Below are 17227 nucleotides of genomic sequence, written 5' to 3' on the forward strand. Positions count from 1 at the left end.
AGTAGGCACTGACCCACTAACGGTCTTCTGCTTGGCTGCAGCTTAGAGAGCAAACATCAACTAGCCCCACAGGCAACAGACAGCAGTGATCATTTACCCCTCACCTCTATGGCAAAGACGCATCTCCATTGTCCGATTTGCTGATCATTCTCTTCTCTCCATAGCATAACATTTCCTGGTTTGAAAAAACATTAATCAGGAGATTATTAGGAGGATGTCTGTCCATACTGCCTGACAGAATGTAAGAGCACCTTTCACAACTTGTCGAAAAAATAAAAAATAAAAGCAGGACCCTGATGATGTAGAGCAACAGTTTTTGGTCAAAGTCACTAACAATAGCATGCTAAATCTGCTGATTTTGATTGATTTTCCAATTAATCTATTAGTGCACAAAATGATAGAAAATAGTGAAAAAAATCTCCATCACAGTTTTGGAGAGCGTACATTAAAGTCTTCTTAAATGTCTTGTTTTGTACAACCAACAATCCAAAAATCAAAGATACTCAGTTTACAATGTTATAAAACACAGAAACTCAGCAGATCCTAACCTCTGACAAGCTGGAACAAGTAAATATTTGGCAATTTGCTTGATAACGGACTTAAATGATTAATTGGTCTTCAAAAGTGAGGGGTTCACCATTTGACAATTGGTTTATGGTAATTTTTATCAATTATAACTTTGCACTACTAAAGCACAAAATCTAATGACATGGTATGAACCTTTGACAAATTCACATGTAGTGGTGACAGAACTCAAGAAGTTTTGGGCTGCACACAGATGCTTTGTGGTGTAGAAGCTATTAGCTGCACTTACGCACACCTATGAGGTGGGTCCTGCTTCATTACCTGATATTGACCCCTCATCTTGACAAAAAAGTTTTAAAAGTTTGTTATCCATATTGCCCACTCCTACCAAACAATATGCTAGCATAAGACTACAATTCCCAGAGAGCAGGAGAAAAGGAGGGGGGTTAATAGAGGCCAAGCACCTTAAGCAATCTAGCCACATGTAGGCCTATTTTGTATTTCAATTTATTGAATTAATAATTGTTAAATAAAAATAATAATAATTTATTTTGTTTTAAATTTTGCCCAAAGATAATTGATAATCATATTCTAGAAATCCTACATTAGACAAAGTGGCTGTGGTTGTTTAATTCATTGAAATCATCTTTCATCTGTGTAACTACGCTGAGTTTGACACGTGCACAGGGAAGAATAACTGAACATTTTTCAAAAATGGTAAAATGCTGACTTGGTGCATTTCACATGTTCTCTGATGGATTAAGTAAAATAACACACATAAACTGACACGTGTAACCAAAACACAGTGTTGCATGTATCTGCCGGCAGACATGGACACACACAGTCAGACATACAGTACATCAACCTCCTGCCCTACATCTCACAGACATGCCAGCACACGTGACCTTGCTGCCTCCTGTTGGTAGTGAAACCAACTAGAAGAAATGACCCAGAGAACCAGACTATAGGGGGCGCAGAGTTCAGACATGTTTGCACAGTCTAAAAGGTAGCTTGTTCAAGAGGAGACATCCATGTGCATGTGAGATGAGACCAAGAAAGCTGTCAGCAAAGCTCGGTGCTCTCTGGTGTCTGTGCCGCCTGAAGCTGCACTTACCCTCAGCCATGCCTCTGCCTTTGAAGGAATGATGCAGGGTAAAAGAGTTCTGGGGGATTTATTTGACAGAGCTGTTCATTACAAAAAAATACAATTCATAATTACACCATGTCTTAATGGAGACTAAGTTCTATGTTTAGGTCTGTTGATTTCACTGTCCATTACCATGAAGAATGTCATGGCTGTTTATCATGTTTTAAAATGATGCGTCACACCACACCTCCTCAATAAGGTCAAAGTTTCTGACCCTTCCTTGCTCAGAGAATTTTGTTAAATCATTCCTAAGCTGGGACTCCCTGCTAGAAAATGTTGGTTTTTTTAGAGAGTGGCTGCTGGTCATTAATATATTATCTTGAAATAAATGCATATATACAGTACGGAAGCCGAGAACGGCCAGGTCCGTATACGTTTTTTTTAACAGTTTTCTCGTGATAACGAATTAATTATTTCGTTATCTCGAGATAACAAAGACCGTTTTCCCGTGATAACGAATTAAATTATTTGGTTCTCAGCATAGACTGGTTCTCGATTTCTACACAGACAAATCCCTAACGAAGGCTAGTGCTAATTTAGCACGTTGTAGCTTGATAATGTGTTTATTAGCAGTGATGTGATGAGTGTGTTTACATTGTGGTTAGTGCAGCACAATGCATTACAGTGATCAACTTAAAATGTGTCTATAATCAGAGGAAGTATGCCCCTTTGTATTCAAAGTTCAGGGTTTCCCCCAGTGCTTTATAGGCCTGGCGGGGCCGCCAGGCTTTTCTTGCCCCCCCACCAGGCTAAGCATCGATTGTTTATGATGAACGATACATTGTGAACAACTTGTGTTTAAAATCACAGTAACTAGCAAAGCAAACCTTGCTGTCAGCAGACCTAACGAGCGCTGTTCCCACTGCTCTGTGCTGTGTTCACTCATGTCGACCAAGTTTTGTTTTGTGACAGCTGTTTTTTAGACAATTTTAATAGTATTTTGAGTATGCTTGTGCAAACATCTTGCCAAATTAGCAGCTAATGTTAGCTCTGTGAGCACTCCTCTCTCCTGACTCAACTCTGAGTTGTCCGGAGCCAAACTCGGCTCTGTGTTCCCTTGTCATCAAATTAACCGCCGTCCTGTTGGAGGCTCTGTGTGTAGGCTATACGCAAGCCGAGAACCAAATAATTTAATTTGTTATCACGGGAAAACGGTCTTTGTTATCTCGAGATAACGAAATAATGAATTCGTTATCACGGGAAAACGGTCTTTGTTATCTCGAGATAACAAAATAATAATTTGTCATCACGAGAAAGCGGTAAAAAGAAAAATGATACGGACCTTGCTGTTCTCAGCTTCTGTAATACAGTACACACTGGGAAGGATGTTGCATTTTATATAAAATGAAATGTAAGATTAAGCCCCCTCCCCACCCCTGGCTTGTCAAATCATTTCAGCACCACTGAATGAGACTGATGAAACAGTTTTGAAGTTGTACTTCAACAGGCGTGGGTAGCTGACTTGGCAGATAAAACAATCCAAAGACTAATGCCGACATTAAAGCAAGTGTGGTATGTTAACACGTGAAGGTACCATTGACATTTTATGGCGTAAAAACTGCATAACTAAATTGCCACTTTAGTGCACAACACGCCGTGTGGAGCTTTGGGGAGTCCTTTATCCTGCTCTGGCCCCATCTGCTTCTGTGAACTGGGTCAGACAGTCTCTTCAAATTAAACTGCATTAGTTCTGCACTGTGCTTATCACCACAGTAACAGAGCTGCGCTGTCATTAAAACATTTTGATGTTCCTTATGAGATACACCCTGAGATTTTTAAATTGTGCATCATGTGCGATGGTTTTGCATCCGAACGCACCCTGAACACATCTCAGATCAAGCTGGAGAATATCCTTATGAAGCTGCATTAAGATATTTAAAGGAATAGTTTGAGCCACTTCCTGGCTCAGAGTTAGATGAGAGGATTGTTCTCTCTGTCAAAACTAAAGCCATGACTGTCCAGAGGTAACAAAATCCACCTGCCAGTACCTCTAAAACTCACTAATTTACATGCTACACTATATCTTACTTATCTAATCTGTAAGTCTCGTCTCTTTGCTCTGCTGGAAGTCTCCTGACTGTATAGCAGACCATCCTCCCTGCAGTACACCTTGATTTTCCCCATGACTTTCACTCTGACACAGACATGTTTCATGTATTATGCCTAGATGAAACATCTGGGGGTCGTCCACAGTTCACAGCATTGTAGTTGCATACTGTATGTAACTCTTGTCTTTATATCTACATCTACCAGCCGGCAACAGCTCACATTTCACTTGTACGACCCAAAGAGTCTTTTCTTTTCTCAGCCAACATGTAAAGCAATAGAAGTCCTTCACCTTCACTGACAGTCCAAATGGTAGCAAATAGTTAAGCTTAGCTTAACAAGGCTTCAGCAAATGCAGCAGACGCAGATAAAGAACATGAAAGTACCAGACAAAGAACATGAGCTCGTTGCAGGATATGAATTTGCCCAAGAAACTGATCAACACTGTAAATTACTGGCTTACTACCACAAGTACACTGTGGCCAATTCAATTAAAAGTGTAGTGAAGTGAAACTGAAGAAGTGGGGAAAAACGAAAATGTATGATACTTCGCTAGCAACATGACAGTTAACCCCCTAAATTCACTCACTTCTACAATACATGAAAGTTGGCTTGTGATGTTGGAGCTGCGTGTGAGCATCTCTGCTGACTAAAACCACGTAAACTGAGGTTTTTGTGCTCTCTGCAGTTTTCATTATAGCCCAATTTCTGTGAATTTGTCCTGGTTGTAGTACTGGTGTGTAAACTACTCTGGCAGGATAAATTATATGCCTTGTTAACAGCAGATCAGCTGCACAGATGAGTACAACACACTGTACGCACACACAGTCATTTCCCAATGTATATCATTAATTTCCCCCACATAATGTTCTCAATTTTCACGCAGTTCTGGTCAATAATGCATCTTTTGGTGCTTCATGACACAGAATATATGTATAGTAATCAGTAATAACTGCAGAGGCTTCTTCCATGTTCTTGCTTGTTCACTCAATTGTAACAACAACCTCTATTTTACTAAAAGCAAATATCTGTATCAATGTTTTACAAAAAATTATCAGCATGACAGCATCATGTTTTTAAAACAACAGCATCTGTTCTCCCTGTACACCAATGACTGCACCTCCACCCACCTTTCCAACAAGCTGGCCAAGCTTGCTGATGACACCACAGTCCTCTGCCTCATCAAGGACAATGAGAAGCTGGCCTGCGGGAACACAGTGTTGCAGTTGGCAGCATGGGGTACAGATAATAACCTGGAGCTCAACTTCAGCAAGACGCTGGAGATGGTCATGGACTTTAGTAAACACCCACCTTCACCCCACCCCACAACTCATCAAAAATGCAGCAGTAAAGGTGGTGCAACCTGCTAACTTTCAAGGTACCACAATCACCAGCAACCTGAAATGACTCATCTTATGTCATCAAGGGAGCTCCCTGAAAGTTCACACATCAAGAGTGTCCTGACCTCCTCCATCACTGGGTGGTACCCCGCATCCCCTGCCCACACCGAACACAGACTGCGAACAGTCAGACGGCTCACAGGACAAGACAAAGTGCTTGTGGGTGTTCTGCATGATACCGCAACCAGACGGCAGGTCCAGATAGTGGTGTGGCATCAGCACCAGGACCACCAGACACCTGAACAGTTTTTCCCCTCAGACCATCACTCTCCTCAACAGCCCATCCTAATTCCCGCCCGCTCACCACGGGTCATAGCCAATGCCCTCCTGCTGTTGTATTCCTACTGCCAAAAAGTATATGAAAGTATATTTTATTATTCTCCACTATATATACTCTTGTTTTTAACTTTCTCTCTGCACTGTATCACAAAGCCAAAGTCCTGTGTGCATTGTTCATGTGGAGAATAAAGTGCTTCTGATTCAGGTTGTTGTTAATGGTTGGTGGTGTTGTTGTCACTCAATGTGTGTGTGTGTACGTCCAGGTTTATATCCCAGTGGGGGCTTTAAAGTGACGGCACAGCAACCCATGGAGTCCTCCTGTCACCGTGGTGACAAATAGTGATACAAATGTATGCGTGTGCGTGTGTGTGTGAGTGTGTTTGTGAGAAAATGAGTGCACATTTGTGTGCCTACATTATGGTTCAGTCAATGGAAAATGAATGACGTGTAAAGAGAATGATGCTCACTGAATGTCTCACAAAGCAGGCAGAATGAGTTCAAAAGCAAATGTAATATTTTCAATGATTTTGATGGCAGCTAATACAGATCTGATTCTGCGTTAGGAGAATAAACAGGAAACAGTGAGGCTGATATAAACTGGATGAAGTCACAAACAGTAAAGCTTGATAACATACTGCATTGCTTCCTGTGAATCCCTCTGGCCTAGGTGGATAATTTAACCACTAACGATGAAAACAACTATATTGAGAGGTACAGAAGGTAAATTCATTAAATGACTGACGCTGGAAAAAGGCTGACCATAAAAACATGGCTCGATTTAGTGAAAATCTCGAAGACCCTCCTGTTAGCTGAGATTGCCCAGTGCAGAACAATGTCTGTGCATTTTCACAATAAAATAGTCACAATGTTCACATTCATTCATAACATGTTAATATACCAGCAGGGTTTTGTGACATTACTACTACTTTTGGAGCCAATCATGGTCCAGTGTGCAGTTTAAGTGTACACATTTTTGTGTCCAGCAGTCAAACGTTTGAAATGAAAAATATTTTCACACCTTACAGATTTTTCACGATGAAGGAGTAGATGTAATTCTAATATTTTCAAATATTGTGTATTATTATTATTACTATTAGTCTATTAACACACATGTCACGCCCAAATGTTCATGTTTTGTCTAGAGGGGATCTTTGACAATTATAACTTAAGGCTAAATGTAAAAAATCATGTTGGCTTCTCTCTCATAGCTGTAGGCTACCGCAGCATATCTGTGGGCAGTAAGAAATCCAACACATGCTTCTGAAAATAAAACAAAACATAGTTCAAGCCCTCTACTTCCTCTTTTTTTTACCTGTTTATGCGTGCTTTAAACGATGATGTTGCTCTCTCAGCTCTAACTGGTCGGAAGCGCGTCAGGCTCGGGGGGGTGCAGTGTGGGAATCCCCGATGGGCGCGTGCGCTCGCGCTGAAGCCGCTCAGTGCGCCGCGCTGGCGCACAGGCTGTGTGTGCTGTGTGACAGGGAACAACCAAGCAACGCGACACACGACACCCGTGATGCCACACATGTCTGTTCTGTCGGCTGGGCAGTGGTTTGTGCGTGTTTTCAGGAAGCTGATGCAGATCGCGCAAGATCGCTATTGCTTGTCCAGACATCGATATTTAGCACTGAATTGAACTGATGATGAAATGAAAACACATTAAACGTATTATCCATTAGAGATTTTTTCGACTTCGGAAGAAATCACAGGCACGTGGCCGACAGTATGATTAAGAATGGTCGCTATGATTTTCGTCAGTTAGGCTACGGGTAGGCCTTCATCCTATTCACCAGTGAATTTTACAAAAGTACAACTGGATTGAACGCAGGAGCCAACATCCTCCCATAACTGTGACATCGGCCTACTGTAGATTCGTTTTGAATTAAAGGCACTGCGGACTCGATGGTTTCAAGTCTTCTCTATGAATTGCAGTCACGGTTTTTGCCACAGCGCTGTTTTGTGTGACACAACATGCTTGTGAATGAGAGAAAGCTCCATGTGAAGGATTAATGCAACAAAGCTTTTGTTCATTTTAGCCCATCCAGTATAAAGACATCTGGAAATGATGAAGACAAGCGGTGTCTCTGTGACCAAATGTTCACTACTTATCGGTAAAGATGTTTCAGATTGCAAAGTAGATGGGTTTTGGGCAGCCATGTGGATACATGGATATCCAGCATCCACGCTGCTGATGCTGAGCAGCCGCCGCACCGAGGTGAGCATCCTTCATAATCAACACATGAAAAAAGCAGGCTTACCTGAAAATCCACGGTTCCTCTCACATAATGTCCCCTCATCCGTGTTGTGTCTCGTGGGGAAAAAGCTACACGTGTTAAAAACGATTGTAAGGCTGCTGGTTTGCGCCGTTCATCTGTGGAGCGAGCGGGTTGTAACCGCGCGGTGTGAGCACTTCGGTATGGAGGATGATTGGTGCCAAGACAGAGACTAGCATGTAGATTAGGAAAATAGGAAAGAATGATAAAGACAGACAAACGATAAAGGTAGACTTATAAATAATAATAATAATAATAATATAATTCTTATTTCTATTATTAGTATTATGAAACAAAAACAAGTAAAAGTGAGCACAATACACCAATTTTATCATGTTTCCACTGACTTCTTGTGTTTTGTAGGATTGATTTAAAAATTGAATTACAAGTTTATAAGGCTGGTATGGAATGGTTTAGCAGCTCTGTACTTGGCAGACTGTCTCTTCATCTATATTCCTATCTTCCAACTCATTGAATACTAGCATTAAATGTTCCATCAGTCAAGACAAAGAACTATGGTGACGTAGTCTTCTCTTACTATGGACCAAAACTGTGGAAGTATCTGCAGATAATTATCCATCATGCAACTTCTCTATGTTCCTTTAAAATCTACGACTCCCACCTTGCGAGGTGGGAGGCGCTACTCTGATTTCCTGTTGGTCAGGACTTTAAGCCAAGTTAGTTAAGGTAAAGTCCTGCATTGTATTCGTAACTTAAATTGTGCAGAGCAGTATAAGAAGTCTTTAAAATTAGTTCCTCTTGAACAGACCTCAAGTAAATCTAAGTATATAGGGCATTTATAGGGAGTTTTTTTCTGAAGCCAAATTTCACTTAGCATGGACATTTTATGTTGTGGCATAAACAGTTTAATTTAACTGAAAGATCTGAGTATTTCTAACCACTGTCAATATCAACATTCTCACTGAGAAAAAGGGGCAAAAATAAGGCACAATGGATGCCTTTTGTCTTTTTTCCTGTGGGGCCCAAATCACTAAATCTTTCCCTGTTCTTGTCCATCCGTATCATTTATGAAAATAACAAAGTATTGAACCTGGCTTAGAGACAAATTGTTAAAATGCTGCTAATACAGACAAATGTCAAAATAGACAATCTTACTTGTAACTCAGATATTGTTTAAATAATATGTTGTGTTCTTCATTTGACCTCTCCTGCTTGATTTTTGCATCAATAACCCTCTATACTTAAAACTTGCAGGAGATTCTTTTGTCCAATCATGTTGGTGCCATTATCTCTGGAACAATTGCTGTGCAGAAGAGACAAGCGCTGACAAGTTACCACTTTGACTGATGAGTAACTCTGTAGCTTGGCCCCGACCTTAGCAAAGTTCAGAATAGAGGATTCAAATATGTGTCTCTGATAAGCCTTGTATTTACTGAAAAGAAAAGAAACCCACTTCAATGGAATACTTGTTTTGGATTTTGAAATGAGTTTTAAATGTAGAACTTCATGTTTTCCTTCTGTAACTCATTTTTCTATATGAAATATGTAATATCCCACAGTATGATGACATGTGTCGGTGTTTACCTATTGTGCATATATTCAGGTACACCATGTGGCGGTTGGTGTTTCCGGTGCTTTTATTTTTACGTTCCACTTCCTGTGTTGCTGTGTGTGTGCGCTAACTGTACTCTTATTTTGTGAGGCTCCCTTCCCCCCTGCTGCGTCGAGGAGTGATTGGACACACCTGGATTCACTTCCGAATCAAGACGCCTATTTATACTCTGCTGAGACGCTCCTCGACGCCAGAGTATACTACTTCGTACGTGTGGAATAACCCTGTCTCTTTGTTTTTTCTTCCAGTGCCTCCCGCGCCCACACAGCCCAGCACTCTCTGAAGCCTTTTTGAGTTTGTTTGGATCACGTGTCTCATTGCCTGACTTTTTGCCTTCTCCGTTTGTTAAAATAAACTTTGTTTAAACCTTCTCCGTTTCCGCTCCTGGGTCTCTCTCAGATCAAATGTCACACACCAGCCTAAATTAGAATATTTACATTTTCTTTTGACACTATACCTAGGTGTTCTCCAGAAAAAGGCCATTTGCAGTATTTATATTCAGGCAATCTAGATTTAGGTCATCTATATAAATATTTTGGGTATCTATCATTATATTTAGGCTATTGTTATGCCCAGCTAGTTCAGGAGCATAACAAAAAGAGGGAGAACTACACAGCAACCAGTTGAATTAACCAAATATTTATTACACAATCAACACAAAGAAGAAACTAAATCACAAAGAAGCAAAAGAGCCACAAGAACACAACCAAAAACCAAACAACATTACGCTGGGGTGCCTGGAAAGCACACGCCCTCCTGATGAGAGAGAGCCATCTTTGGCAGAGCCAAGCCTATATAGAGGAGGCTGCAGATGAGGTGAATCTCCCAACGAGGTGGGTGGAGCCAGACAAGAAAAACCTGGGGAGGGAGGAGCACAGGCAGGCCAACAAGAACACACAAGATGGCTGAGGGCCATCACACCCTCCCCCATAAACACAAGACCCCACCAACAGGGTCTTGTGTAAAATCAGCCCGGTGCCCGAGAAAGCGCATCAGCCAGTACATTATCACTGCCTAATGTGACACACATTCAGTGTATAAGGCTGTAGAAATAGCAGCCACCTCATGAGCCTACTATTTGCATTGTGCATACTGTTCAAGAAGGTCAACGGGTTATGGTCAGTGTAAACTGTCACAGGCAGCGATGGCCCAACATACACCTCAAAAAATTTCAGGGCCCAAATCAAAGACAAAGTCTCCTTTTCAATGACTGAGTAATTCAGTTGATGACAATTGAACTTACGTGAAAAGAAGCAGCTAGGATGATCAACTCCCCCATCTCCTTCCTGCAGGAGCACTGCCCCAGCACCAACCTCACTTGCATCCACCTGGATTTTAAAAGGTTTATGGAAGACTGGAGCTGAGAGCACAGGAGCGGAGCACATCAGATTTTTCACACGTTGAAATGCAGCATGACAGTGGGATGACCAATAAAAATGTGTATTTTTCTTTAGCAGGTTTGTCAGTGGAGCCACCACTGTGGAGAAATTGGGGCAAAAACTGCGGTAATACCCCACCAATCCAAGGAACCGCATCAGTTCTCTTAGATGCTGGTACTGGATATTTAAGAATGGCCTCCACCTTAGCCTGTACTGGACGAACTTCACCCTGGCCAACCACCTTACCAAGATAGGTTACTGTTGCCATAGCAAACTCACACTTTGCTAAATTGACAGTTAAATTCGCCTGTGCCAACCGGTCAAGCACTGCACACAAACGCTGGACATGAGTGTCCCACGTATTGCTGACCACCACAACGTCATCCAAATAGGCTGAACACCCTGCTAAACCAGCTAACACCTTGTTCATGAGGCGCTGAAAGGTTGCTGGAGCATTTCAGAGACCAAACGGCATCACAGAATAAGAAAACAAACCCCAAGGTGTAAAAAGAGATTTCCTTGGCCCTGGCTGTCAGTGGCACATGCCAATAACCTTTCAGAAGATCCAATTTGGTCACAAATTTAGCACCACCCACTTGATCAATGCAGTCCTCAATGCGAGGAAGTGGATAACAGTCAGGCTTGGTGACTGCATTAACTTTTCTGAAATCTGTGCAAAATCTGTCTGACCCATCCGCCTTATCTGCCAACAGGCATGGAGAGGCCCAGCCTGAGCATGATGGTTCTGCCAGCCCATGTTGCAGCAAATACTCCACCTCCCTCTCCATAGTCTCGCGTTTTTCCACCGGCACCCTGTAAGCACGCTGCCTCACTGGTAGAGCATCCCCCACGTCTATGTCATGCTCAATCATATTAGTGCGTGATGGCGTATCTGAAAAGAGGGACAAATGAGACAGAAGCACTTTCACCAAATCTTCCTGCTGAGTATTTGCCAGATAACTAGACTGACTGGGAAGACAGTTCAAATATTCTGAATTCTTAAGCTTTCCCGTCAGAATGGGCTCAGCTGCTCTCTGCTTTTTGGTCAAAGATTTTCTTCATTTTTCTTTGAGCTCCACCAAGATTCTTATGAGCAGTAGCACAAGCAAAATGCAGTCGACAACGAAAACCATTTACATAATCCAAAATATTCTCTGGGGGCTCCCTAGGCTTCAAATCACCCCCCAGAACTGCTAGTGGACCCCGAACAGCGTGTCCGAACACCAGCTCATTTGGACTGAAACCACTACTAGTCTGTGACACCTCTCGAATTGCCAACAACCATGGCAGACCTTCTTCCCAATCCTGAGAAAGCTCAGTACAGTAGGAATGCAACATAGATTTTAACGTTTGATGAAAACGTTCCAAAACACCCTGGGACTCAGGATGGTAGGCACTGGAGACATGATGTTGAACCCTCAACTGTTTTAACACCTGAGCAAAAGTGCGGGACATAAAATTACTGCCCTGGTCAGTTTGCACTACTTTGGGTTAGGGTTAAAAAGTTGAAATGAAGGAGGTCAGTGCCTTCAGCACTGGTTTGGCTTTTATGGAGCGCAACGGAAATGCGGCAGGATAGCGTGTACTCTGACACGTCACTGTCAACAGGTACTGGTTACCTGCCTTACTCTTTGGAGGCGGGCCCACGCAATCAAGCAGCAAATATTCAAAAGGCTTCTCAACAACAGGGATTGGGTGCAGGGGAGCTGGCTTGAGCTTTTGATTGGGCTTTCCGGTCAGTTGACAGGTTTTGCAGATTTTACAGTATTTAGCAACATCCTTCTTCAGACGAGGCCAGAGAAAGTGGCGAAGCACTTTATCATAAGTTTTCTTCACACCAAGATGGCCTGCCACCCCATCATGTGACATGCTTAACACTACAACTCTGAACTTTAGAGGTACCACAACCTGAACCACACTGTCAACCTGTACCCCACTCACCACACGAACCCACTTCCTCAACAGTAACCCATCACTGAGAAAATAAACACTAGAGACACCCTTGGGCTCACCCACTGAACCGACCATCTCAAACAAAGGCTTTAATGTAGCATCTGCAGCCTGTTCTTTAATGCACTCATCCCTAGAAAATGCAGGCAAAGGGATGGAAAAAACCTTATATAATTACTGTCCATCAGAGAGACCTGTTTGAGACTGACCCTGTTCTGAAAGCTCAGACTGCTCTGACAGGGCTCCACTCCTAGCCCGGGTCACAGCACAGGAAGAGGACACCTTAGGGCGCTCTTTAACACCCCCCTCAGATTCTTTGGGCACCTGCAAGACTGAATCCACATACACAAGTGGTGGACCATCGTTCCAGATTTTTTACCCCGCCAAATCATTGCCTAGAATGACGTCAAGCCCCTCAACTGGCAACTGAGGACGAACGGCCATGTCAATTTCGCCACACACCAGATCGGATTCAAGATGGAAACGATGCACAGGAACCCAGAGTGTAACCATTCCAACACCAAGTACAGGAGCTTTCTCAACTGTAGCTGTATGGGCTGAAAAAGGCAGAACAGTACTCAAAATAAGGCTCTGATTAGCCCCCGAGTCCCTCAGAACTTTAACCGGTACCCTCCCCTGTCCATCTAAAGACACAAAACCATCTGAGACAAAAGGTGTATACAACTCATCTACACATTTAGATGACACAGTCCCCGATGGATAAACAGACTCAGACCTGCCACTTTGAAGTGCAGAGGACACCAGGCCAGCTGACTTCACATACACACTAGAATCTGCTGGTTTCTGAACAGGTTTACTAATTGGACACTCCCCTTTCCATTGTTCCTTGTTCCTACAGGCATGACAAATCCTGGCTGGATCAAACTTCCCATCTGTCCCTGGAACATGCCTGATAGCAGCATGATGAACTTCATGAGCTACTGGAGGCTTGTTAGGCCTAAGCCTAAAACTCTCCCTCCGGTGTCCCTCTATTGGCCTGGCCCCCACCAAGCCACTGCCATGTGTTAAAACATACTCATCTGCCAACACTGCTGCTGCGGCTGCTGTTTTAACCTTTTTTTCATTAATGTAAGTGGCCAAGCGGGCAGGCAATGTATTCTTAAACTGTTCTAACACAATCAAATCACTCAAGTCATCATGTGAATCTACCCCGGATGCTGAACACCAACGGCTGAAATGGGTTGAAATATCCTGAACAAATTCAACATGGCTTTGCTGGTCCCTTCTCTTCCAGGTCCTGAACCTCTGTCTGTATGCTTCTGGCACCAGTTTGTATGCTTTAAGAACTGCAGCTTTAACCTTACCATAATTGGCACTGTCAACAGCACTGAGGGCAGAAAAAGCTCTCTGGGCCTTGCCTGTAAATATACAGCGCAGCATTAAGGTCCGATGGGCATCCATCCACCCCCTAACATTTGCTACCCGTTCAAACAAAGCAAAAAAGGTGCCAGGATCTTTTTCATCAAATTTTGGCAACAAACGTAAATTTTCAGCAACATCAAAGCCATGATGCACCCCTGGAACGTCACTTCTACCCTCCTTCATTAGCTCCAACCTCAGCCGTTCTATTTTAACTCTTTCCTTCTCTAATGCTGCTGCAGCCCTCAACCTCTCTTGCTCCAACTCAAATTGGAATCTGTCCCTCTCCAGCTTTGCCTTTTCCTTCTCTAACCGCAGACATTGCTCAAACGACCAAGCCCCATTCCCAACACCTGGACCCACAGAAGCTGCTAGAGCCTGAGCCTCCTCCAGAAGTTTGGCAGATACAGCCTGCCCCTCAACAATGCCCCGTAGCTCAGCCTTTTTTGGCACCCCCTTGGCTTTAGACCAACCTAAATGTACCGCCAAGTCAACCAGATGTGATTTGGCAAATTGAGATAAAGTGCTACAAGATGGCCGCTGAAGGAACTCTGAAACTAGTGTATTACTGTGCTCAGTATCCATGTGTGGCAGTGTGGAGAGCGTGCGCCCTCCCCCACCCGTTTCTTGGAGTGCACCTGTGTGCGCACCTGGCTCTCACGCTGATTGCAGGGCAGGACCGAGGGGATTTAAACCCAGGTCTGAAGTGGCTCAGATTCTCTTTTGCCTCTCCTGTGCGTGGATCCTTGCTGCTTTCTCGTGGGAGTTGTGCCTGTGGCGGCGCTTGGTGTGTCCAGCTGCGTTGATTTACTCCGCATAAATAGCACTCCGCTCTCCGTGGGTGAGTTTTGTTTTGCTTTTACGCACCATCCTTGCGATTACTTGGCACTTAACGCCACTTTGTTTTAGTGCACTGGTGGCGTGTGTGGACACCTGGTCAGCTGTAACAAATTACAGCTGCCGTTGGGAACCTCGCGCTGCTCTGTGGGTGAGTGTGTACGCGTTGCCTCCTTTCATGGTTTTGTGCGGCGCGTATTTGGCACTTATGTATGCGCTCCCTTCTTACAGTGTCTCCGCTGTGCGTAAAGGCCGCCGTTTGCGTGGTCTTGTGGCATTTGATGTTCGGGTAAGTGGCATGTCTCTCTCTTTGACCCATTGGGCTGTGCTCAGCCAGTCTAATGCTCTCTCTTCTTTGTGTAGTGTGGTGGTTTCTAGTGCGTGGTAACACACACGTTTATTCGGAGGCTGAGAGTACGCCTCCGTGGGGGTCTGGAGACCGGTGCTTCTTTTGCTTGCAGGGTTAAGCTGCATCTCCTGAAAGCGCCGGCTACGGCTGGCACAACTCCTCCCACCTCCGCTGTTCTGGATTGCGGTGTTCTGGATTGCGGTGTTCTGGATTGCGGTGTTCTGGATTGCGGTGTTCTGGATTGCACTGGCAAGTGTGGGGTTGGTCCATTCTGGATGTCCCTCCTCCCAGTTCAGTCGTGGGTTCCGGACTTCTGGTAAAAACTGTTTCTCTTTATTTGACTGGTACTGCACAAAAAGAACTTTAGGTCCCGTGGTGTTAGAAGCAGTCAGGATTGATGTATATATTGTAAATTTTAACTGTAAATAACTGGTGGTTTGTTAATGTGAATTTTGTGTTTATATTCTTTGCATGTTGTGTGTATTTTTGGTTTGGGATTTCTTTTTTTGTTGTTGTTTGCATCATTTGTCAGATTCATGTTATATTGGTCATTTATTGAAGCCTAATTTTAAAAGAATTGTATTAAATAAAATCTGTATTTTAAATGTTTAAAAGTACTGTCTCTGCCCCGTACTTGAAGGTGGTAAACGAACCTGTGTCTGCCTTGTGCAGTGTCCTAGGCCTACCCTAGGTGGCGTTGTCGACAACAGTAATACAAATTCTCCTGCCGTCCCCTCGTTCATGCCACATAGTGGCGTTGTCGGCAGGATACCATTGTTTTAAAGGGGCAGAGACATTTTTATCTTTTAATTTTGTTTGTGTATATTCAGACGTTATTCAGTATATCAGAAATCCAGAACAGCGGTTGTGGTGTTAGGACTCAAATTATTAGGGGCTTTTTCTTCTTTGGAGCCTTTTGACGGATTTTCTTTCTCAGCCGCCATGGAGGACGAAATGCAGCAGTTAAAAGATCTTGTTTCACAGCTTCAGGCTGATAATGAGCAACTCCGTCAGGAGCGCGCTGTTTCTTTGGACTCCCGTGCAGGTACCTCTCAGTCCTCTGCTTCATTTAGTTATGCACCGTCCCCTGCCCCCGCTGTGGCAGAGCGGTTGGTGGTTGCATCTAGGGACCGCAGGTGCCCCATCTTTAACGGGAGGACTGGTCTGGGGATCGCTGAATGGGTTGAAGAGGTTGAGGCATGTATGCGTTCTCGTCATCTGACTGCTGCAGACCAGGCTCTCTTTATCTTTGACCATTTGGACGGAGAGGCCAAACAGGAGATAAAGTTCAGGCCCATTGCAGAACGTGGAGACCCTGTTAAAATTATTTCGATTCTTAAAGAGCTTTATGGTTGCCAACAATCTTACATTATCTTGCAGCAAGATTTCTTTGATCGGCGACAAATGGAGGGTGAGAGTCTTCAGGAATTTTCACTTGCTTTAATGTCCTTGATGGCACAGGTTAAGCAGCGGGCACCAGATGGGATGCCTAATGCAGAGGTGTTGCTAAGGGATCAATTCATGGAGCATGTGCTTGATTGCGCTTTACGTCGTGAACTTAAACAGCTTGTTCGTAGGCAACCAACTATAACTTTGATGGAGCTTCGTGCTGAGGCTATGAGGTGGGAGCGCGAGGGCCTACCAGGCGGTGCTAGGGGCCGTAGTTATTCTCTCCCTTCGGCCTTTGGGCTCCAATGTGGTGTGCAAGGTCGCATTCAGTCTAACCCCCAGGTTGAGCCGTCCGGGCCTACCTTAAGTGAACTCATGGATCTACTGAAGCAGCAACAAGAGCAACTGAATAAACTAACTCAGACTGTTGTCTCATTACAGGCTCCTCATCCCCAAGTCAATAATTTACATCCACTTCCATTCATTTGTCGGAGGTGCCAACAACCAGGGCATTATGCCCGAGACTGTACAGGTCCCCGCGTCTCCAATCAACAGCGACCAAATAGGCGTGATGGTCAGGGGTCAGGGAACTCTGGGCCGGCTCATTCCAACTGGCAGTCGGGAAACTAGAACCCACTGAGCCGTTGAGCCACAGCTCAGGTGGGGAGTCCTTGGGCTCACAGTTAAACACAGCTTGCGG

Source organism: Chelmon rostratus, chromosome 10, assembly GCF_017976325.1.
Source record: "Chelmon rostratus isolate fCheRos1 chromosome 10, fCheRos1.pri, whole genome shotgun sequence".
Lineage (NCBI taxonomy): Eukaryota > Metazoa > Chordata > Actinopteri > Chaetodontiformes > Chaetodontidae > Chelmon > Chelmon rostratus.